This window comes from Myotis brandtii, unplaced genomic scaffold (assembly GCF_000412655.1).
Source record: "Myotis brandtii unplaced genomic scaffold, ASM41265v1 scaffold1042, whole genome shotgun sequence".
NCBI classification, from domain to species: Eukaryota; Metazoa; Chordata; class Mammalia; order Chiroptera; family Vespertilionidae; genus Myotis; species Myotis brandtii.
The window spans coordinates 379,588-402,736 of record NW_005353506.1 but is presented as its reverse complement, the minus strand read 5'-3'; the positions used below and the strand labels follow the sequence as shown (position 1 = coordinate 402,736).

Sequence of the window (23,149 nt, the reverse complement as noted above, 5' to 3'; positions counted from 1 at the left end):
AACTTGTAGCTGGGGTTTGTGTCCCTAACTTCTCACAGCCTTTCACTGGAAACAGCTGAGGTTCAGATCAGTGGTTCCATAAGCTTTTGCAATTGTATATGAAATAGTATATTTTTTGGAAAAAGTTCCTTAACTTTCATTAGATTCTCACGGAGCCTAGGATCCCCAAATAAACTAAAATATTTCTAAGAACTCTTCCAAACCTGAGGCCCTGTTTACCTTGGGATTTTATTGCTTGTCTTACTTTCCCAGTAAGCATGGTTATCATAAGCTTAGGGTGACCCTCCCTCCAGTTGATCCTTCCCTAAAATCTGGACATTGTAAGTTTCAGTAATGAATTGGTATTTCTGTGAAACCTTAGTTGAACCTAGTTAAAGAGGGGTTTAAGTAAGAGTTGATGTTCTACCCCCTTGGTTTTTCTTTGTCATTTAATTTTATCTTATACTAGAGGCCTGGTGCATGAAATTCATGCACAGGGGGATGTGTGTGTCCCTCAGCCCAGCCTGCACTCTCTCCAATCTGGGACCCCTTGAGGGATGTCTGACTGCTCGTTTAGGCCCAATCCCACTGGGCAGTCGGACATCCCTCTCACAATCCAGGACTGCTGGCTCCCAACTGCTCACCTGCCTGCCTGCCTGATTTCTCCTAACTGCTTCTGCCTGCCAGCCTGATCACCCCCTAACCACTCCCAAGCCAGCCTGATCGATGCCTAACTGCTCCCCTGCCGGCCCGATTGCCCCCAACTGCCCTCCCCTGCAGGCCTGGTCCCCCCCAACTGCCCTCCCCTGCAGGCCTGGTCCCCCCAACAGCCTTCCCCTGCTGGCCTGATCACCCCCAACTGTCCTCCCTTGCAGGCCTGGTCCCCCCAACTGCCCTCCCCTGCCGGCCATCTTGTGTCCACATGGAGGCAGTCATCTTGTGTGTTGGAGTGATGGTCAATTTGGATATTACTCTTTTATTATATAGGATAATAAAAGCCCAGGGACCATAATGACATAACAACCAGAATGACCGCTCGACCAGTCGCTATGAGGTGCATTGACCACCTCTCGGTCCTTCCCCCTCACCCTTGGCCCACAGGCTCTGACCTCTGGATGGCGAATGGTGCACCAGTGTGGCTGGCAGCGGTGGGGCGGGAGCGGGGGGGCGGCAAGGGGAACCGGGTGGCTGGTGGCAGCGGGGAGGGGCTGGGGACTGGCGAGCGGGTGGAAGATGGCCCTGACCACAGGCTTGGCCTATGGACCCTTCCTGCCCATGATTTCATGCACTGGGCCTCTAGTTTACATGTATTTGTATAAAGTTAAGAATGCTGACATGCCCAACTTCAGCTTTTAAAATTCTACTTCAGTTTTTTTCCTTAAACACAGTTGACATACATATAATACTTTGTGAAAAATCTACCTGGATTTCAGTTTAAGCGATTTTTGATAGGGTGGTTATATACTTAACTATAAGAAACTGCCAAATTATTTTCCAGAGTAAGTGTAACATTTTATACTCCAAAAAACAATGTATAAGAATTCCTGTTGTTCTACATCCTCACCACCACTTGGTGTTGTCAGACCTTTGAATTTTAGCCTGACTGCTATTTCATGGTATTTTCAATTTATACATCCCTGATAACTAATGACATTTAGCATTTAACATGCATTTATTGGCCATTCACATTTCTTATTTTATTTTTTACCTCTTGACCCCCTTCAGTTAAAGAAATTATTACTCTTCCCATTCTCTTCCTCTCACATTTAGAAACTGATGGATAATCATTTGCTTGAACTCAGATATTTGAGGATTACATAGAGATACTTAAATTAAAATTAAATATGATATGTAACATCCCTGATTCTTTTTTCTCACATCTATTGCATCTTGAAAGCCCCTTGTGAAGCCTGGAAACTTCTGGTAAGCTGATTTTATCCAAGCAGAAGATCTTAGGGCTTCAGTAATTAGTCTTAGACTCCCTAGGTAACTTGCACGGTAATTACTGCATTAGCTTTTGTGAATTGTTTTCTAACTTAAAAGAAATGTGTTTGTGTAATCAATTACTGAAAACTAATAGGTACACAAGCAACAGGGCCTAATTTTTATTTTACTTTCATCTTTTCCCACAATTACTCATACCACTCATTTATTTTCTTTTGGACCCCCTGACATCTTTGATTTCTTTAGATATTCCCATGTTTCATACATGTGAGTTTGAATCCAAAATGACTGAACATTATCAGTCACATATTTATTGAAAACTTAGTGGCTGAAAACCATGCTAGTATGTAACTGCACACATGTATTTAAAGGCTCATGCATGAAATGCCTTTCAGATTATTTGTAAGACAGGTATTTTGTGCCCGATTACTTTGCTACAGATAACTATCCCATGGCAGCAGTTTTATTAAATCTTGAATTATCTCCTCAGGTTTGATTAGATTACAATTTCTTGAAAGTTATCCCTTTGAATTTTTATGTTGGATATATAGGAAAAGATTCCAATGCTGTATTAGTAGATGCATGGATATTTAAAAAATAACAGCCACGGTGTTATTTTCATTTTTAGTTGAGCTCCTTGGAAAAAATACAGTGCAAACAAAATATACTTACATACTGTATCACACTACAGTGACATTTAATGATTTGGCTGTGTGAAAGGATGTAAATTCTGCAAGTAAATAGATTTTGAAAAATCATAGAACTGAGCAACCAAACTTGGTTTAACCAATAATATTTGAAGCTATTTTCTTATTTTTAATATATTTTTATTCATTTCAGAGAGGAAGGGAAAGGGAGAGAGAGATAGAAACATTAATGATGAGAGAGAATCATTGACCGCCTGCCTCCTGCACACCCCAACTGGGGAATGAGCCCTCAATGCAGGCATGTGCCTTTGACCGGAATCAAACCTGAGACCCTTCAGTCTGCAGGCCGACACTCTATCCACTAAGCCAAACTGGCTAGGGTGCTATTTTCTGATATATTTCTCCAAAAGCAGTAGTTATAGTTTGATTTGAGTTAGCATTTTGTGAGATTACACTTTTTTTTTTAACTTATTTAGTCAACACTTATTGAGCACTGTTATGTCTCAGGCATTTTATTTTATAGCACAGATTTCTTGGAGAGAAGCAAAAATCATCAGTATTAGGGGGTTCTTGTCATTTTTACAAGACCATGTTTATTTTTCTGAGCAGAGTTTCTATCCTCCTCAGACCCTTTAAATGTTTGCTGTTTATGATTCATGCAGGGTGACTACAATGATGGCTTAAAGAAATACTTTTTTTTTTAAGATTAAGAAGATGTGTGCACTTTATGATAAATGTTTTGGGTCAGTTGTCAGATTGAAAAAGCTTCTTTTTCTCGTTTCCTCTGCATCCAGACCATTTTTCACCGTTAATATCCTGTCATATCATCTATTTGTCATGCCATACAGCATGCCTGTGCATTTAGAAAAGCAACAAAAACCACACCCTGTCATTGTGCCTGCCGTATTTAATCATAGAAACTGGTTCTTGCACATTTAGAAACTGGTTTCTCTCTTAGTCTTCAGAGTATAATCTTTGCCATAAAAATGCATCAAACCCACATGGGATTCATTGATATTCTAAATTTTATTTCAAAACTTATCTCCCATGTTGTAGGCAATATTAACTATATTACCTTATGCTCCCATGTCAGATAAGCCTCCTTCTAGACTGCCCTGCCTTTCAAACCCTCTGTTCCTTATTGTGCTGCTTGCTATGTCTTCATTGGTACCTTACATGGTTTAAACCCTGGTACAAAGTCTCAGCATATAGAGCTTTCTTCAGTGATTCAACATTTTACATCTCAATTGCCTTCCTGCCCTTTGCTTTGACAGTCATTTTCTTTTATATTTTATTTTAGCTTGGTTTAGTTTTTACATTTTACTCAAATACATGAGCTGACCTTGTATAAACTTAAAAATATCATATCAGTGCATACATTATCCAATCAGGGAAAAACTCAGTCATTTGAGTTGCTGACTGAATTTGGTCTTTATTCATTCTCTTCCTTAGCCTCAAACTTGGTGCTGATTCCATATTGAAGGGTGAATTATATATTCTCCTGGACATTTCTATGGCTGCCAGGTTATGAAAGACTTTGAGTGGGTTGAGATATAGCTAGGACGAACCTGCAGCAAATTTGCAAAGTATGTGAATGTTCATTATTATTTATTTTATATTTCACATGTATTTCAAGATGCAGGTACCTTCCTTTTTTGATTTTGTGTAAATTGTCCCAGCTTCTTCGCCTCTCTCTTTCTTTTCAATGCTTCCAGGGCCAAGAACACCACACAATGTTGTTTCCATGTTCCCAAAGGTTTTCTCTATCATCCTTCCTCAAAACTCCAGTTACTTTGTGCCAGATTTCCACTGACATGTGATGTGCTAATTCATATTAAGATGTGAATGATCAATGGCTTTTTTGAATGTCATGTCTCCCATTCTAACTGCAGTCATTAAGGATAATCACCAAATCTGACTTCCAAATTCTGAATGTATAGGCCATCCCACCTTCCTCATTTTGGGAGAGAGCCAGGAAGCTGAAGGTAAAACTTCCCTGTGTGATTAGTGTCATAAATTAACCTGTACCAGTGATAACTATCAATGCCCCATATTTCACTATGATGCCAACCCAATAGTCACACACACTAATAACAGATTCCCCCTGGGTTGCTGGAATTTTTCCCAATTGGATGGCTGTATTTTCTTGTAGGCACAGGCATGTTGCTAAAAAGAAGTAGTGTGTGTCTATTTGAAGCACTTAATTCTTCTGGTTTGCTGGGGTGGAAACAGTGTTTTCATGCCTTTGGAATCCCTGTCAAACACTGAAAGTCCTTGATCATTGCATTCTTAATAAAAACAAAAACAAAAACAAAAACTACTCCTTTAGTTTGAAACATGCATTCATTGTAAGCCAATTAATTCTAAAATCTCAGTATTTTAGCTTTCCACCTAATTTTATTTTTCATTTCACTTCTTACATGACTCCTTCTCTTCCACTACATAGCCAAACCCTAGGAAGAGTTGTCTGTACTTGTTCTGTCTTCCACCTATATCTCTAATTACACCACTTCACCTATGGTCAGCAGTGACACACATTGCTAAATCCAAGACATTTCCCATTCCCATTTTGCTCGACCTCTCACCTCTTATCAGTGTTTTGAATTTATAGTCCATTCCTCATTGCTTGAGAGGTTCTCATACTTGGTTTCTGAGTCACTCTGTCTGACCTTTCAGCTCCTTCTTCCTCATGCCCATCTCAATCCGTCCTCAATCATGTTTGTATTTTAAAATTCTCTCTCTCTCTCGAACACACAAATCTCTGCTGGCACGTAGGTGGCATCCATGACTGACTATGGTTGATGAACTTTCTTCTTCATTACCTCTCCTTTGGCCACTTCACCTATGGTCAGCAGTGACACACATTGCTAAGTCCAAGACATTTCCCATTCTCATTTTGCTCGACCTCTCACCTCTTATCTGTATTTTGAATTTATAGACCATTCCTCATTCCTTGAGAGATTCTCATACTTGGTTTCTGAGTCACTCTGTCTGACCTTTCAGCTCCTTCTTCCTCATGCCCATCTCAATCCGTCCTCAATCATGTTTGTATTTTAAAATTCTCTCTCTCTCTCGAACACACAAATCTCTGCTGGCACGTAGGTGGCATCCATGACTGACTATGGTTGATGAACTTTCTTCTTCATTACCTCTCCTTTGGACTGTTGTGGTCACCTGCACCCTGGTCATCACACACCATCTTCATCCATTCTCCACACAACAGCCTAGTGGATTTTTTTAAAATGGAAACTTGACTACAGTCTGTGGTTACATCTCACTTCTACCACTGCACCCTCCACCCCAACCAATTTGGAATCATTTATTTTTTAAATTGCATTTAACACCAAAACTAAGGCCCTCTGTTGCCTGTCCACTACCTAATTCTCTGAACACACCAAGCTCCTGGCTCTTTTTGCTTCACTCAGGTTTGTCTTATACTTCGCCAAATGTATTACACTGGCTTCAGCCACAGAGCATTGACATTGCGGTCCCTTCTGCCTCCCCATCTCTCCTAGTAAATGTGTACTAATCTCTCAGTTCCCAAGTCAGTCATCCCGTCCCTGAACAACCTGGTCAAGTCAGTGCTGCTGTCCTATAGTGAGATTCTTCTTCGTAACACTGATCACAGTGTGAATTTCCGTTTTGTGTGTGTGATGAATTTAGAGCCCTGGATAATCTGTGATCCATGCATTTTAAAGAGTGCAAAATAATGATGCAAAATATCAGGAGGAGCCCAGAATCTTTCTAGATGGTTCTAAAAATTGGTCAAGGCTCAGTATAGAAAAAAATGTTGGAAAGCATAGTTAAGTTTCTGGGTTCAGGAACATAAGCTCAGCTTCAGGTGGGTGCCATGCATTTTATTATTAACCTTCCTTTTTGTTTCCATAGTCTTTGATTTTATTTTAAATTTGGTATCACCCATGAGTGGCTGAGTTCCTACTAGAACTTCTTAAAGCACCATTTTACCTTTGAGAAGGAGCATTTAGGCAGTTAGTTATTTGTTGCATCATCATTATAATTATTAGGCAAAGCCACTTCACCTGCTCAGTCTCTTTATTAGTAAAATGAAGATGATACTGATAACCAGAACAGTGAGCCGAGGGTTTTCCCCTGGGTCCTGTCTCGTGAAGCCGAAGAATGAGCTCCACGGACTAGAAGATTTAAGCAAAAGTGGAAAATTTATTACAAGCAGATTCAGACTCCCCACATGGGGGCCCAGTAATGGGCTGCCCATGAAGCCTTGTAGTCCAGGGGTATATATTTGCTACAAGCCTGCTCTATGTCTACCTATGTCGCTACCTGATTGATTGATTCTCTCATTGTTCTTGCCCAGCAATGGACCTGAACTTTCTCTGTTACTATGTGTTCGTACAACTTGTTGAAGCAAGCCCTCCCTTGTTTTTCCATGCCTCCCGCTCTGTGTCCAAAACATTCTGTTATTTCAGCATGGTTGGTTCCTGTGATCAGGCTGGCTCAAACTGCCGTGCCTGCCCCTGCCTATGTTCCACTTTCCTTTGTTTCTCGCTGGACCCCTGCCCTGTCTGCCTGCCTGTCAAGCTAACTTCTCTCAATACTTTCTCTATGAGTTGTCCTGTGATCAGGCTGGCTCAAACTGCCGTGCCTGCCCTGCCTATCTTCCACAAGCCTTTGTTTCTTGCTGGACCCCTGCCCTGTCTCCCTGAGTGTCAAGCTAACTTCTCTCAATATTTCCTCCATGAGTTTTTAATGAATATTCAAAATGTATATGTTCAGTGCAGAATCTGTTATATGTTAAAGTCTCAATAAACTATTGCTATTAGTATGCTAAGTGTCATATCATTTTCCTAAGTTACAATTAATATTTTACTAAAACTAATTTAAACTTTTGGCATCTGTAATAAACATAGCAAGTTCCAGAGTAGCAATAAAACTATAATCAGTCCGGGTCCACTCCTCTGCCTGGGGAGGCATGTGAACATCTCTGAGCCCCCGGATGGCGCTGGCGCTGCATTTTATGTGGATTACCCCAGGCGTTTGATAAGGACCAGTTCTTTCTTTGATCTTTTCTGGGTGGAAAATAGGTTGGCAGAGAACAGAAAATATTAACCTTCAACTTCCTAGGTTATAATCTTCCTGTATATCATTTGTAGTACAAAAGGATTTACCTTTATCTGGACAATCTGTGGCTGATCAAATCGGGTTTGGAAACATGCTCTGAGGTCCAAGGATTATAGACAAAGTAGAGTTTCACATCCCACCTTTTCTTCCTTTCTTCAGATTATTTGGTGTTGTCTCCCTCACATCCCTCCACCCTGGGTTGTGACTAAGGGCTGGCAGCTCAGGGTGGGACTGGATCATTCTTATCTGTTGGGCCAAGCCTGAGGCCAGAGATGAAAACTCAGGACATGGAGGGAAGCCAGAGGCCAAAGGCAGGAAACCGACAGTACAGTTCCTAGAGTCCAGGCAGAAACAGAAGCTGAGTTTGGGGTTGAAGCCAAAAAGCAGAAGAAGATGAATTCCACAGCGAGCCTTGAGAGCTGTCCTGGAAAAGTGCCTGGGATGGAGCTGGCCCGGAGAGGCTTTCTAGGAGCACTTAGGGCCCATGTGAGCGCGTAAACCGGGCTCATTAAATTAACGTGAGCAGAGCTGACCTCCTATCTGTCTTTCCATCTGTGCAGGACACAGACCCATCCTTAGCACAGAAGGCGCCCTTTGTACACATGCATTGCTTTTTTACTGAAAAATACAAGTAAGCTTTGGTTTGGTAAGTTAAGGATCGTGAAATAATGAGACCTTTCATAAAAGAAAGGGGTATAAACACAAAATGCACTGGAATAGTTTTCCTTAGGAAATGCTTCACCTCCATGCTTCATAATTGGCACGTTGGTGCAATTATGCATAAGATTGATTCAGCATTGCAATGATCAAACTCTGTTTTCGTAGGGTTCAGAGGGATAATCCAGGATCTTAAATATGTTGCCAGATGATGTCTGGAAAAAAAAAGTTTCTTACTCCTCTCTTTTCCTCCCCTTCAAAATATCTAACTGAATAGAAATATAAACTCTGTCAGCAAAGTTTGGTATAAATGACTTCTTTACATTCTCTTCACACATTGAACAATAATGGCAGTGACCTGGATTTTCTTTTTTAATCTGCAAAGTAAAATATATTCAGAAATCTTAGCATTCACCTTAACATTTGATTTTTTATTTTTAGACTTGTGTTTTCCACACTTATATAATACACAATTGACTTAACGATTTAAAAAAGGCAGGGCCCAATCATGTGGCTAGAACACCAGGAGGGACCTTGAGAGGTCAGTCAGATCATAGCTCTGTGCTCATTCACAATGGCATCTAAAGCCAGCCAGGTGGTTGAATAGCTTTCCTATTTTCAGAGACTTCACAACCCTGCTTTTCACAGTCTAGCTTCTAGATTAGTTCTACTGCCGAAATGTGATCCCCTTTTCCCTTTATGAGTTTTAGTATGAATTGAAACTATAACAGGTCCCCACTTCATTTTCCTCCTTATGTCAGGGAAGGCACCACCTTCTCCCAGGGGCCTGAGTCAGAAATCTGTGTATTACCCTTAATGTCTTCTCTTTCAGTGTACAATTCCAGTCAATCACCAACCTTTAGCAATTTCACATCCTAAACATCTTTCAAATCTATCTACTTTTCTCTTTCCCACCACAACTCCAGTCTAAGTGACTGTGATGGTTAATTTTATATGTCTACTTGACTAGGCTGGAGTATTCAGCTATTTAATCAAGTGCTAATCTAAGGTGTTGTTGTGAAGGCATAAGGTTGTAGATGTGGTTAACAGTTGACTTGGAGTAAAAGAGATTACTTTTGATAATGTGGGTGAACCTCATTCAGCCAGCTGACAGATATCCTTATGAGCAAAAACTGAGGTTTCCCAAAAGAGAAGAAATTCTACTTAAAGACTGCAGCATCAACTCTGCCTGAGTTAACAGCCTGTCTGCCTTACAGATTTTAGACTTGCCAGCCCCCACAGTTATGTGGGCCAATTCCTTAAAATAAGTATTTTTAGATTAGATAGGTAGGTAGGTAGACAGACAGATGATAGATGGATGGATAGATAGATAGATAGATAGATAGATAGAAGTAGGTAGACTATTGGTTCTTTTTCTTTGGAGAGCCCTACCTGATATAGCTGCACTCATTATATATTAACTCTTATCTAAATAGTTCTTAACTGGTGTCCTGGTTATCTATTGCTGCATAATAAAGTGCCCCAAAACTTGGTGGCTTAAAGCACTGATTTATTATTCTTTCACAGTTTTGTGGGCTGACAGTGCTTAGCTGGGGAGCTCTTAATTGGGGACTTTCATACAGTTGCAGCCCAGAGGTAACTGGAGCTGGAGTCATCTAAAAGCTTGCCTGGCCTGGACATCCAAGATGGCTCACTCAGGTAGCTACCAGGTGACACTGACTTTTGTAGGGCTACCATAGAGCACCTTCCAAAAAGCCTCTGCATGAGACTTGAGCTTCACAGGATATGGTGGTTGGATTCTCTGAGGCAGTGTCCAAAGAGTGAATAATTCAAGAGACCCAGGCAGAAGCCACAAGACTCTGTATGACCTAGTTTTCGGAAGCCCAATGCTGTTCCATTCTCTTAGTAGTCACGAGGTTCAGCCCAGGTTCAAGGGGAAGAGTTTAAATTGTACTTCTTGATGTGAGGAGTAACATTTGTTTTTTGGTTTTGAAAAAAAAACTTTTTATTTTTCAATTACAGTTAATATATAATATTACACTATTTTCAGGTGTACAGAATAGTGATTAGACATTTATATAACTCACAGAGTGATCACCCTGATAAGTCTAGTACTCATCTCACACCACACATGGTTATTACAATATTATTGACTATATTCTCAATGCTGTACTTTACATCCCTATGACTGTTTGGTAACTGCCAATTTGTACTTCTTCATCTTTCCCCCTTTTCACCCATCCTTCCAACACCACTGTCATCTGTCAATCATCAGTTTATTCTCTGTACCTATGAGTTTATTTCTGTTTCGATGAGGAGGAACATGTATGTGTAGGGAGAGAAGGAATTGATGGTGGCCATTTTTCGAAACTATCTACAATACTGGGTCACTGCCATATTTTCATAATTGACCACATCACCTTTATTCAGACCACCCTCCCCCCCACCACTGTAATCTGTGCTCCTCATCTGTGCGGGTGCACATCCTAAAATACATACTAGTATCTCATTGTGTCACTACCATAACTAAGACTTTCGTTTTTTTCCCCTTTATTGATTAAGGTATTATATATGTGTCCTTATCACTCTTTTGCCCCCCTTTGCCCTCACCCTCCCTGGTGTCTCTGTCCATTGCTTTATTGATTAAGGTATTACATATGTGACCTTATCCCTCTTTTGCCCCCCTTTGCCCTCACCCCCCTGGTGTCTCTGTCCATTGGTTAGGCTTATATGCATGCATACAAGTCCTTTGGTTGATCTTACCCCCACCATCTTCCCCCCACCCTCCCCTACCTTCCCTCTGAGGTTTGATGGTCTGATTGATGCTTCTCTGTCTCTGGATCTGCATAACTAAGACTTTCAATTACTTTCCCTTTCTCATAGAAGAAAGTCTAATCATTTACCTTGTCTTGCTTATAAGACTTCTGCAGTGTCCCCCACCTAGCACTCTACCTCCTGACACAGACAGCATTCTTTCACCATTCCTTTCTCTCCCTCTCCCTCTCCCCACTCCTGGCTTTTATTCTCCCTGTTCACTTCTCAAACAGCCTTCACGCCTCCATCTCTTTCTCTTGCCTTGTCTGGCTAACTTCTACTCATCTTTTGGTTTTTAGCTTAAGCTTTATTTCTTCTCCAGAGCTGAGCCCTGACACCCTAAGTTTGGATTGGGTACCTTCCCAGGTGCTCTGCCCACAGCGCTGGCCCAAGTTCTGTCCTTGGGTTTGCATGAATGTGGAATTGGACTCCATTAAACTTGCTTTCACTATGCTTTATTCCTGAACCAGTAATACAAAAATACAAAGATAAAGGATTCAAGCAAATGGATTGTTGAACTCAGAGCAGCACCTAGTTCTATAGTTTATACAGTCCTTGGGGATATGTACATCCTGATACTTTGTGTGTGACTATCTTTTACCTTCTGTCTTCATCTCCTCTGCTTTTCTCAGGGTTTTCTTTTGGGGAATGAGTAAGGAGCCCAGACTCTAAACTGTGGGCTCCCTTCCTTCTATTGGTAAACATGTCAGTTTCAAAGGTCTATTCTCTTATCATAAAAGATGGTTCCCATTGGGCTACAGTGTCACCTTTGCAGTTTTGTTTTTTTCTTGTGCATCAGTGGATACAGCAAGCCCGGCACAGCCTAGCCCACATATTCTCTTTCTGGTCCCCCTTTGCAGTGTAGGACTGATGGCATGATGTTTCTTTCCTACTAGATGACAAGCTTTTCATAAGCATTCGCTCTGTTTTGTTGTTGTTGTTATATCTCTAGTACTGAGAAAAGTAGTAAGAGCTTGATTTGCTGAATAAATGCACAAATGAATGAATGAATGAAATCTTCAATTTACCCTGCTCTATGTCACTAAACTTGGTTTCTGTCTCTATCCTCTTGGTCCTTGCTGTTCATATCTGTTCTCCTTACTGTCTGACCCTATCTTTTTTCTTAAGAACTATCTTGGTTGGACACTGTTTCTTTTATGCGTATAGTTGTGAAAATTCAGCACAGTTTGAAAATATTTCATCACAATTTATAATGTCTCAGATGTAGATATTTTCCCATGAAGGTGAGGGAGTTTATCTACATATTTTGTGACAGTGGCTGTGGGGGCTGTTAGTAGCTTTATTCTCTCTGTGTATCTCTGTTATATGGGTTTATCTACATATTTTGTGACAGTGGCTGTGGGGGCTATGTTAGTAGCTTTATTCTCTCTGTGTATCTCTGTTGTATGGTTTACTTATATATAATAAGGCAACATTTACAGGGAGGCTAGGCAGTGGTTAAGAACACACAGACATTAAGACTTGGGTTCAAGTCATGTCATTTACTAGCTGTGTGACCTCAGGCAAGTACTTTAGCCTTTCTGTTTCTCCGCTTCCATGCATGTCTGCAAAATGAGGAGACATTAAGACTTGGGTTCAAGTCATGTCATTTACTAACTGTGTGACCTCAGGCAGGTACTTTAGCCTTTCTGTTTCTCCGCTTCCATGTCTGCAAAATGAGAACAAAAAATAATGATAATAATAGTGTTTTCCTCATAGGGCTGTGATGAAGGTTATGTAAGTTACTATGTAAAGTGATTAGCAGAGTACTTGGGACATAGTAAGAGCCACACATGTGTTTGCTAATATGTATGCATTAATATGCTTGAACTCAGGCTCATGTTTTGCTTTTCATTTTCCGATCTGAGCCTCTGTTTCATGGCTCTCTTTCTGGCCACTTTCTATTGAATGTTCTGTCTCTAAACGTGTGTTTCTATGTGATCATGTGAGTGTTAGCATGTCTCTCTGGATATTTCATGGGTCTCTACATCCTGATACTTTGTGTGACTACCTTTTACCTTCTGCTCCATCTCCTTTGCTTTTCTCAGAGTTTTCTTTCAGGTTTCACTTTTATGTGTCTTTTCTTTTTCTTCTTTGTTTCATGCCGTGTTTGTTTATTTTTTCCCCCTGGGGTTTTGTTTTTTTTACAGTTATTTTGCTCCTTCTCTTTCATCTCTCCACTTCTTATCTGCAGTTCCCCATAATATAAGAACTAGCACGTAAAAAATATTTTCTGAATTCGTTAAAGAGTTTCTGTTCTTTTCAAAATTTTAGAAGCTTATGTACACAGTATATTCTATTGTTCTTTGCTTACACAATCTTGTATTGATTTTCTGCCCTTGCAGTTCAGTGACCCTTTATGCCAGAAAGATTCCATGTTGCTGACCGTTCTTCCTCAAACACAGTTAACAAACCTTTAACCACCTTTATTGCTTTACTCTGAAGCATTTTTCCATTTTCTACTTCTTTAAATTGCGCTGCCCCGGGTGCAAGATGAGATCGGGGACAAAGTCTCTTACTCCTGGACATAGTCCCAGGGTCCAGCACAGAATGCTCTTGGTGGATATTGGTAAAATTAAGGAATTACACTAGGGGATGCTGAGGGTTAAAGGGAGACGGAGAGGAACACCATGTCTCAGAGCCATTGTCTTACCTCCTGGCAGCTTTTGTTTATCTCTTATTCTTGTTATTTCACCTCCTAATGTTGGTAAGATCCCACAGGGCAGGGCCCATCTACATGTTATTCATATTTGTATTTAATAATTTATAGGTTGAAATCCTCATGACCTTGAACCAAGCCATTACTCAATGGGTACTCAGTAAATATGTGCTGAATTGTTCTGGGCATTGGTCCGAGAACTGTATCTTGAAATTACACAAGTTAAATCTAATTCCTCCTAAGTCTGTACAGTATTAAAGATAGCTGTTGAATCTCCTTCAGTCTGTTCTTCACTGGTCTGGGCATTATCAGTCTTCATCTGTCATGGATTTCAATTCCTCTACCAATGCAGATGTTCCCTCCTGACAGGCCCTGGTTTCTTCATATACTTTTGAAAGCAAAGTTTTCATAACAAACCCAAGTTCACTGAATGTAGTTTGAGCAACACAGAGTAGGGTATCTCTCTCCATACTTCTTCCAGCCACTATTCTTTTAATTGTATCATTGCAGATCACATTTGAATTTTAGTAAGCCAGTGCACACTGCTGAGTTATATCAAGTCAATTTAAAGCCTGCGTATCTTGTTCACTTCTTAAATGGCCTCTGACCAGGGATGACGTATTCTCCATGTCCAAAACCAAGTGTTTTTTCTCTCCCCCTCCCCCAGGTCCTCTCTGCAGAGCTGCGCACACAGGCCCACATGCAAGCACACACTCACCCAGAGTCTGGCACTCACTGGGGCATGAGGACTGTGCACGGAGGCTGTCTGCGGATCTTCTATGTGGTGGGAAAGCAACATCTACATGACATAAAAGGCACTCTGCGCCCACAACACTCTTACTTTTATTTTTAAATGTGCTTCCAATTATGAACTATAGGATTCTAGAAAAATCTGTTAGGCAAGAAGATATGGTAGTTCAAACAATAGCATTTTACTCATTTAATCTCCCCTCCCAATTCCTTTGTATGGAACAGTGCACACCATGGTACTTTGTAGGGCATCAACAGAGAATGGGCTTTAGAGCAAGGGTTTGAATCCTAGGTTTGAATTTAGGTTTGGTTACCACTTATTATCTTGCCGGGGTCCAGCCCCAACAGTCCAGGGGTTCCCAAAGGTGTGGACCAAGTCCGCGAAGAATGTTTTACACGGAGACAGTGTTCAGAACTGTCTAGCTCTCTTTAGTCTCCGTGAATCTTCCTGTGCCTGGCTGAGGCCACAGAGAAAGATTCTGAGGCAAGCTGAGCCTTTATTTTTATAGTCAGAGGTAAACAAGGTAGTGGTTACCAAAGTTACACTGTTCTTGTGAGTTTCACTTGTTTACACTGTTCTTGTGAGTTTCACTTGTTTTTGTTCTTGTTGCACTTCCCTCAGCCCATTAACTTCCCAGGTAAGATCTAGGGAGCGTCATAAGGTCAAGCCTAATTATGCTTAAGAGGACTGTGCCCTCTAAACTGGGACTTGTTTGTGACTTTGCCAACAGGTCAGTCCGAGGCTTAACCCTATATCGGCTCCCCACATTATCTTATAATTTATAGGGGAGGAAAAGTAATTTTGCCTCTAAAATTCTGAGTTCTTAATTGTGATCCCTTTAATAAAATATAGATTAACAAGTAAAAAAACGGAATTCATTGATACATAGATCTCATGTCAACATGGGAGGCACCCAGGGAAAGATGAAGAAACGCCCCCCACCCCCAGGTGGCTTAGAATTCAGATGTAAATAACATCCTAATAAGGAAAGGGGAGAGGGGAATGTAGGTATTTTACAGGAGAGTAAAGGATTTTTAGGAAAGATTAAGGTCCTAGAAGAATAGATGGGAGGTATACTATTTGTGACAAAGTCTGTCTTGGTGTGGTGTCGACTTCTCATCTCCTCTCTTGTGATCAGAGCCCATCTTCCCTGGTTGAGGAAACTGTTCAGCAGGGGATTTGTGACAACTGAGCTCCTTTAGGCAGATAGGGCGAGTTCAGAGAAAACCTCTTTCTGCATTTGCTCCTTCTTAGTGCCTAGCGCTCAAAATAATGACTATACCAAAGTGGCATATTTGAGGGTGGGCGGCATATTCTGCTAACCTTAAATTCATCCTTATAAACCTTTCTATTTTCTTCCTTATTAGATCATAAACACCATAAAGACAGAGACTGAGGATTTTATTCACCAGTGTATAGACAACACATCTCACAGTGCTTAACATCTTTTTAGGTGCTAAATAAATATGAATTAATGAATAATGTGATATGTGAGCTACTTACCTTTTATAGGCCTGAGTTGTTCTCAACTGTAAAATGAGCATCAACTGTATCTATTTTGTAGGGTTATTGTGGTGCTTAGATGAGATAATATATGTGTCCTTAGCACTTAAAGACAATGCACTAAATAATTATTTGATACTGTTATTATCAGTCAATCAATGAATTATATAATATATGGTAGGGACAGAATAAAGCAAAAAGGTGGGGAAGCAACAGGAAAGAGGTAGCTGGTGTATTGCTTGGCCTAAGCATTGTGGTTTTAATGAAGAAAAAGAAATTTGACTGTTTTAGAAATGATTAGAGTGATAAATAAGTCCCTTGAATTTCTTACAGGGTTTATATTTTAAAACTCCTTTTCCTAGGAACCTTATTATAATCCTAGAGAAGGTCCCCCCAAAAGGTAGCTCTTTAATACTTGGAAAGTACCTGTAACCTCTGCCTCACAGCTCATTAGAGAGTCTTAGAGAGTTGGATAACAGGAGCGATGTCTGTGCGCTCTGGGCTGGGGCAGTTAGGTTGTTAATATTCAGAGTGTCCTATAGTGTGTTGCACACTATAAGCCTTACACAGCATTAATATTTCATGGAAATCCAGGAAGCATCCCATTTAGAACTAAGGAAGAATTTTGACCTGAGACTTTAAATGAATTGGGAAAACAAGATAAAAGAAAATAGCACCTATGCTGTAAGGGAAAGGGAAATTTTCACAGTTTTAAAAAAAATCCCTTTCTCAAAAGTAGATTTATTATACCAACTGTGATGCAAAGATGATTTTTCACATTTGATTACATCTTTATAAATCAAGGTTAGATATATTAAGCCTGATTCTCCCAGGACCAACCTACTTCTTGAGAGTTAAGCACTTTTGAAAGTATGTGAACTGCTTTCAATTTTGGAACACAATGCAATGCAGAGGGTCCCTTTTCTTTCTTGGGGTAGAAAGGACCATACAGTATTTACTTTTTGAAAGTGGATTGTATGGAGAAAGTATGACACAGGGAGGATTAGATCCTCATCAATCCAGAGGATCCTTTTCCATTTAATACTGGGGCACATTGGCCAGACCACTTGACATCCTTGATCTGTATCTCCTCCATGTAGAATGAGAGCTTTGAGTGTCTCCGTTATAAGTAGGGTTTGAAGCATTTACATGTCATATATATTTGCAACCTTTGAATTGTGTCTGGGCGAGTTGTCAGCAAGGTGCTACCCGCATTATTTTTGGAACCACTGTGTTGTTGTGGTGCCATTGTGGAAAGCATCCTAAAGGAAAAAGTTCAAATGAGGGTATTATGCCCTCACCCCCACCCCTAACTACAACATATTCTAGTGTAAACTACAGTGAATTGAATGTCAAAAGACATAGACTCCAGTCATTTACAGCCTGTGTGCCTTGGTCATGTCACTTCACCTTTCTCAACATCAGTTTTCTCATCTCTAAAATGGAAATAATAATATTTTCCACCTCCCTGACTGTTGTGAGAATCAGATGAAGTAACTGGTGTGAAAATGCTCTGGGAAGTGCGCAGTGCTTTACAAGTATAAGGTTTGTGCATACTGATCTGGTTGGATATTTACTATTGTGGAAAGTGAAACCACACGTTATAGACAATGTAGGTGTCATGGTCCCAGTATATCTTCTAGTGTTTTTTAGCTGCTGCCACAAAGTACCGTAGACTGGGTGACTAATAAACAACAGAAATTTATTTCTCACAGTTCTGTAGGCTGGACATGTGAGATCAGGGTTGGTTGGGTTTTGGTGAGAGCCCTCTTCAGGTTATTTATGGCAGCCTTCTCAATGGCAGAGAGCAGAAAAAGGAAGCAAGCTCTCTTGTGACCATTATAAGGGCACTAATCCCATTCATGAGAACTCTGTCTCATGACTTCATCTAATTCTAATCATCTCCCAAAGGCCCTATCTCCTAAAACCATCACATAGGAACTAGGTTGTCAACATGTGAATTTGGGGAGGACACAAATGTCTAGTCCATGACATTCTGCCCCCCCCAATCATTTCCTTCTCACACACAAAAATGTATTCATTCCATTTCAACAGCCCCATAAGTGTGTGTGTGTGTGTGTTTTTTTTTACTGATCTTTAGAGAGAGCGGAAAGGAGAGGGATAGAGATAGAAACATTGATGAGAAAGAAACATCATCAATAGGCTGTCTCCTGCATGCCCAGGCCCCAGAAGTCTTAAATATGTTCCAGCTTCAATTCCAAAATCTAAAATCCAAAGTCTCATCTACTAGTAAATGCCATCTAATTCAGGTGTGGATAAGACTTCAGGCACCATTCATCCTGAGGCAAAGTCCTCTCCAGCTGTCAACCTGTGAAAGCAAACAATTTTTGTGCTTCCAGAATACAATGATTGGACAGACATAGGATAGACATCCCTATACCTAAAAGGAGAAACATGAAAGAAGGGTGACAGGTCCCAAGCAAGTCTAAAACCTAGTACAGCAAACTGCATGAGATCTCTATGCTCAAGATAATCTTCTTTGTTTCCATGCTCTGCCCTCTGGACCCACTGTGGTGATGGTCCTGCCCCTGCAGCTCTGCTGGGCATCCCCATCCCCATGTTTTTCGGTGGCCCCGCCTTCACGGCTTTGGGCAGAGGCCACCTGGCCTGTTGAAAGCAGGTTTTGTAACTAAGGAGGCAGCCCTATTGATTTCTGAATCCCCTTTATGGTCATTCTTCCCTTGTCTTGTGCTTGTAACCAAATAGCTCTATGATCCCATCCTTATAAAAAATAAGAAGCCCAACACTTTTTCTTCATTCCTTCCCATCTCATTCCTCTACAATTCAAATTGTTGGGTTTTATTTCCTACAGGTGTGGCTCCATGGTTCACACCCACCTTAAATCCATGGTTCACACCCACCTTAATCTTTTACCAAAAGTAAACTTGGCCCCACCTTTAGTATTCTCTCCTGATCATACTTTCTCATTTTTGCCATGTGGACAGGCCAAGAACTTACAAATCTCTAAATTCTGCTTCCACTTTAATTGATAGGTCTGTCTTCAAGTCACTTCTCTCTTCTTGCATTTTAAGCAATCGGGAAGAAGCAAGTCACTTCTTCAACATTTTGCTTAGGAAGCTCCCCAATCCAGTATCCAATTTCATTGCTCACAACTTCCACCTTCCACAAAACACTAGAATTGTAATACAATTCAGCCAAATTCTTTGCCACTTTATAACAAGGACTGAATTTTCTCTATTGTTCAATAACGTGTTCCTCATTTTCGTGTGAGACCTCATCAGAATGGCCTCCACCACCCATATATCTACCAGTGTATTTTCTGCTCAGGACCACTTAGGTTTTCTCCAAGAAGATAGAGGCCTCTTTTCTTTCTGAGCTCTCATCAGAATTGCCTTTACAGTTCTTTTCATGACAATCTAGACCTTTTCTAGCATGCACATAAAACTTCCAATCTCTACTTACTACCCAGATGCAAAGCCACTTCCACGTTTTTAGGTACTTGTTACAGCAACATCCCCACTTCTCTGTACCAATATCTCTTACTTAGGGTTTTATGGGAAAATAGAACCACTTGGATATGTATAGGTATACAGAAAGAAATTTATTATAAGGGGTTGGCTCATGTAATTATGGAGGCTAAATCCTATTATCTACCATCTGCAAGCTGGAGACCCAGGAAAGCTGATGCTATAAAGTCCAGCCTGAGTTTGAAGGCCCAATAACTGGAGGGCCAATGGCCCTGGTCTGAGTCTGAAGATCTGAAAATAAGGAGCACAGTGACCAAGGACAGGAGAACATGGATATCCTAGCTCAAGTAGGGAGCACATTTGCCCTCCTCTGTCTTTTATTCTATTGAGGCCCTCAGTGGATTGGATGATGCCCATTGCATTAGTGAGGGCAATCTTCCTTACTCAGTTTACTGATTCAAATGCTAATCTCTTCCAGAAATATTCTCACAGATGCACTCAGCTACCTGGGCATAGACGTGGCCCTGTCAAGTTGACATAAAATCAACCATCACATCTAGTTACTATCATGTCCTTCATTTCTTAAATGTCTCCTGCTCTTTTCACACAAGAGGGGGGAAATTGCCATGCCCATTGTTGTGAACATATTTAATCACCCGTGATCAAAATCCACTTTTTGGAGAGTGATGGTAAATGGTATAACAGACATAAAATTCTATTTTGTTTTGTTTGTTATGAGCAGCTCAGCTTTATACTAACACTGTTTCTTACAAGGATCTCTATCACATGGTGAGCTGGGAAGTGATAAAGAGCATACATTTATAATTCTGCCACTGAATATAAAGGCTCAAAAAGTCCCATTGGTTAGTGAAACAAAGCAGGCTTCAGAAATAACATTTTGGATAATTATTCTACTATTTTTTTTTCTGGGAGGTTATATGAGTGATCAGGTGTTTAACTTTGATTTTTGATAGTGATTTCTTTAGAAGTGCAAGGGAGATGGTTAACCCAAACTCTTGACACATACATGCAATGAAATACTACTTCAGCAATAAAATGGACTACTTATACATGCAGCAATATGCACAAATTGCAAAAAGTTTATGCTGAGAGAAAAAGTCTTTTTCAAAAGCATGCATACTATATGATTCTGTTTATATAGATTCTAAGACAGACAAAACTAATCTTTGGTTAAAAAAATCACAAATGTGGTTGCTTTGAGATAGGGGAGGACTGAAGATAGACTGGGAAGGGGTATGAGGGAACTATCTGGGGGTTAGTAGTATTCTATATCTTGATAAAGGTGATTGAGTAACAGGGGTATATGCATCTCTCAAAATTCATTGAATACACTTATGATATTATTGTATGTAACTTTTACCCCAAAATATAAACAAAATAACAGTATACATGCTGAAGTGTTTAGGGGTAAAGTGTACTGATACCTGCAATTTACCTTAAATTATAATACCTACAACAACGGATAAATACACAATAAGACAAATAGAGTAAAAAGTTAACTGTAGAGAGTAGCTGGTGATTATTCAAGTGCTCATTGTCCAATTCTTTCAACTTTCCTGCAGTTTTGAAAATTTTATAATCAATGTTAAAAATATAACTTCAGAATAAAACCTATTAATATTTAAAAACCACAAAGGGTACTCTGGCTGTGTTTTTTTTGTGTGTGTGTGTGATGTAATATTCTTTTAAGCACTATCATTAGAGAAATTAAATTACTTGTCAAAGCTAAATGAGAATTTATTCCACTACCTTTTCTCAAAATGAAGCCTAAAAGAGACATTTAAAATTATAAACATATAAGGATTTCTTTTTTTCAATTATAGTTTATACTCAATATTATTCTGTATTTGTTTCAGGTGTATAGCATAGTGGGAAGACAATCATCCTATATAATAAAGAGATAATATGCAAATTAGCCCTCATGCCCTCACAAGATGGCTACCTACGACCAGGCCAGCAGGGGGGTTAGTGAGGGATGACCAAACGACTGAGCAGCAGGCTGCGTGGGGCAACAAGGCTGACAGGAGGGTTATTGAGGGATGACCAAACAACGGAACAAGCCAGCTGCATGGGTCGATCTGCAGCTTAGGCTGGGGCGAGGCAGAGGCGGTTAGGGGTGATCGGGTTGGGAGGGGAGCAAATTAGGGGCAATCAGGCCGGCAGGCAGAGGCAGTTAGGGGTGATCAGGCATGCAGGCAGGTGAGCGGTTAGGAGCCAGCGGTCCCGGATTGCGAGAGGGATGTCCGACAGTCGGACATCCCCCAAGGGGTACCAGATTGGAGAGGGTACAGGTTGGGCTTAGGGGACCCCACCCCCAGTGCACAAATTTCGTGCACCGGGCCTCTAGTATACTTTATAAAGTGATCTCCCCAATGTCTGAAGTACTCACCTGGCCCCATACATATAGTTATTACAGTATTAGTGACTATATTCCCTATGTTATACTTTTCCTTCCCATGACTATTGGTGACTCCCAATTTGTACTTCTTAATCCTTTCACCTTTTTCATCATCTCTCTTGGCAACCATCAGTCTGTTCTCTGCATTTATGAGTCTGTTTCAGTTGTGTTTACTCATTTGTTTTGTCCTTTAGATTGCATTTACATATAAGTGAAATCATAAAACACATAAGGATTTCCGAGTTGCAATATGGCACATGAATGCTTATGAAATTAAATTTATAATTAAAAACTACTTAATATTATGTTTTGACTATACATCATTTCATTTTAAGTTTTTTTTTTCTTTTGCTGATCTCTAGGTTCTGAAATACAAAGAAGGATGATAGCAGGTGATAGGATTCAGTTAAGAAGCATGTACTATTTTAAAAGAACTCATAAGAAGTATTTTTTGAAAATCTTCATTTCTGGGTACAAATAATATCACAGGAACTGACTTTTTATTCCATGAGAATTATTAGAATGTAGGAAGCCTGGATTATAATTCAAAATGACCATGGCAGATTAGAATGTTGTATTTTTTCAAAGGGACAAAATTCAGTAGGGACATGTACAAAAGTATACCTTTCAGGACAAAAAAAAAAAAAAACAGAAAAAGGGGAATGAATCTAGGGTGTCAGCATTGCCCATAGTCAGCTCTGCTCACTGATTAATCACTGTCCCCTGTGCTATGATTGGATCCAGCTTTCATATTTAGATAATATGGAGAAATAAGTAAAGGTTTAAAGAGGAGCAAGATGGCTAAAATTACGAAAAACGACTCCTCCAAGGAAAATCTGAGAGAAGAGGAAATTCTATAAGACTCTTTAAGATTGAAAAGGCCCAAGTTTTGCTTGCTTACCATTTTCAATTACATCAAGTGTTTTCCTGAGGAGATTCTCTGAAAAACTAACAAGGGAAATGGAGTTAAGTACTAGTTTGGTTGTTCAAATGGAATAATCTCTTGACTTCAAGGTTGATTAAAGTCTGGGATAATTATCAAGCGATGGTATGGGTTCTACGTCCCTGGAGAATTATGTAAATAAGCATAACATCAAGCCTGAGGGTGGGGGCAGACTCCGATGAGCCCTGCAAAGACCTTCCTGGGTCTTCATTCTAATGATGTTTCACTCCACAGTAAGAGTTTTGAAAGATAGCTTGGTACTGAGTTACAGTTTTTCTGGGTTTTCTATAAGGAATGGCAACTTTAATTTTGCTTCATTTAAAAAT

General features: G+C 40.1%; 1 protein-coding gene across 1 annotated transcript in view; it reads left to right on the top strand.

The window, feature by feature from the left end:
* Window positions 1–23,149, top strand: part of ST8SIA6 (ST8 alpha-N-acetyl-neuraminide alpha-2,8-sialyltransferase 6) — a 165,283-nt gene that overhangs the window by 128,003 nt on the left and 14,131 nt on the right. The window lies entirely within an intron of this gene.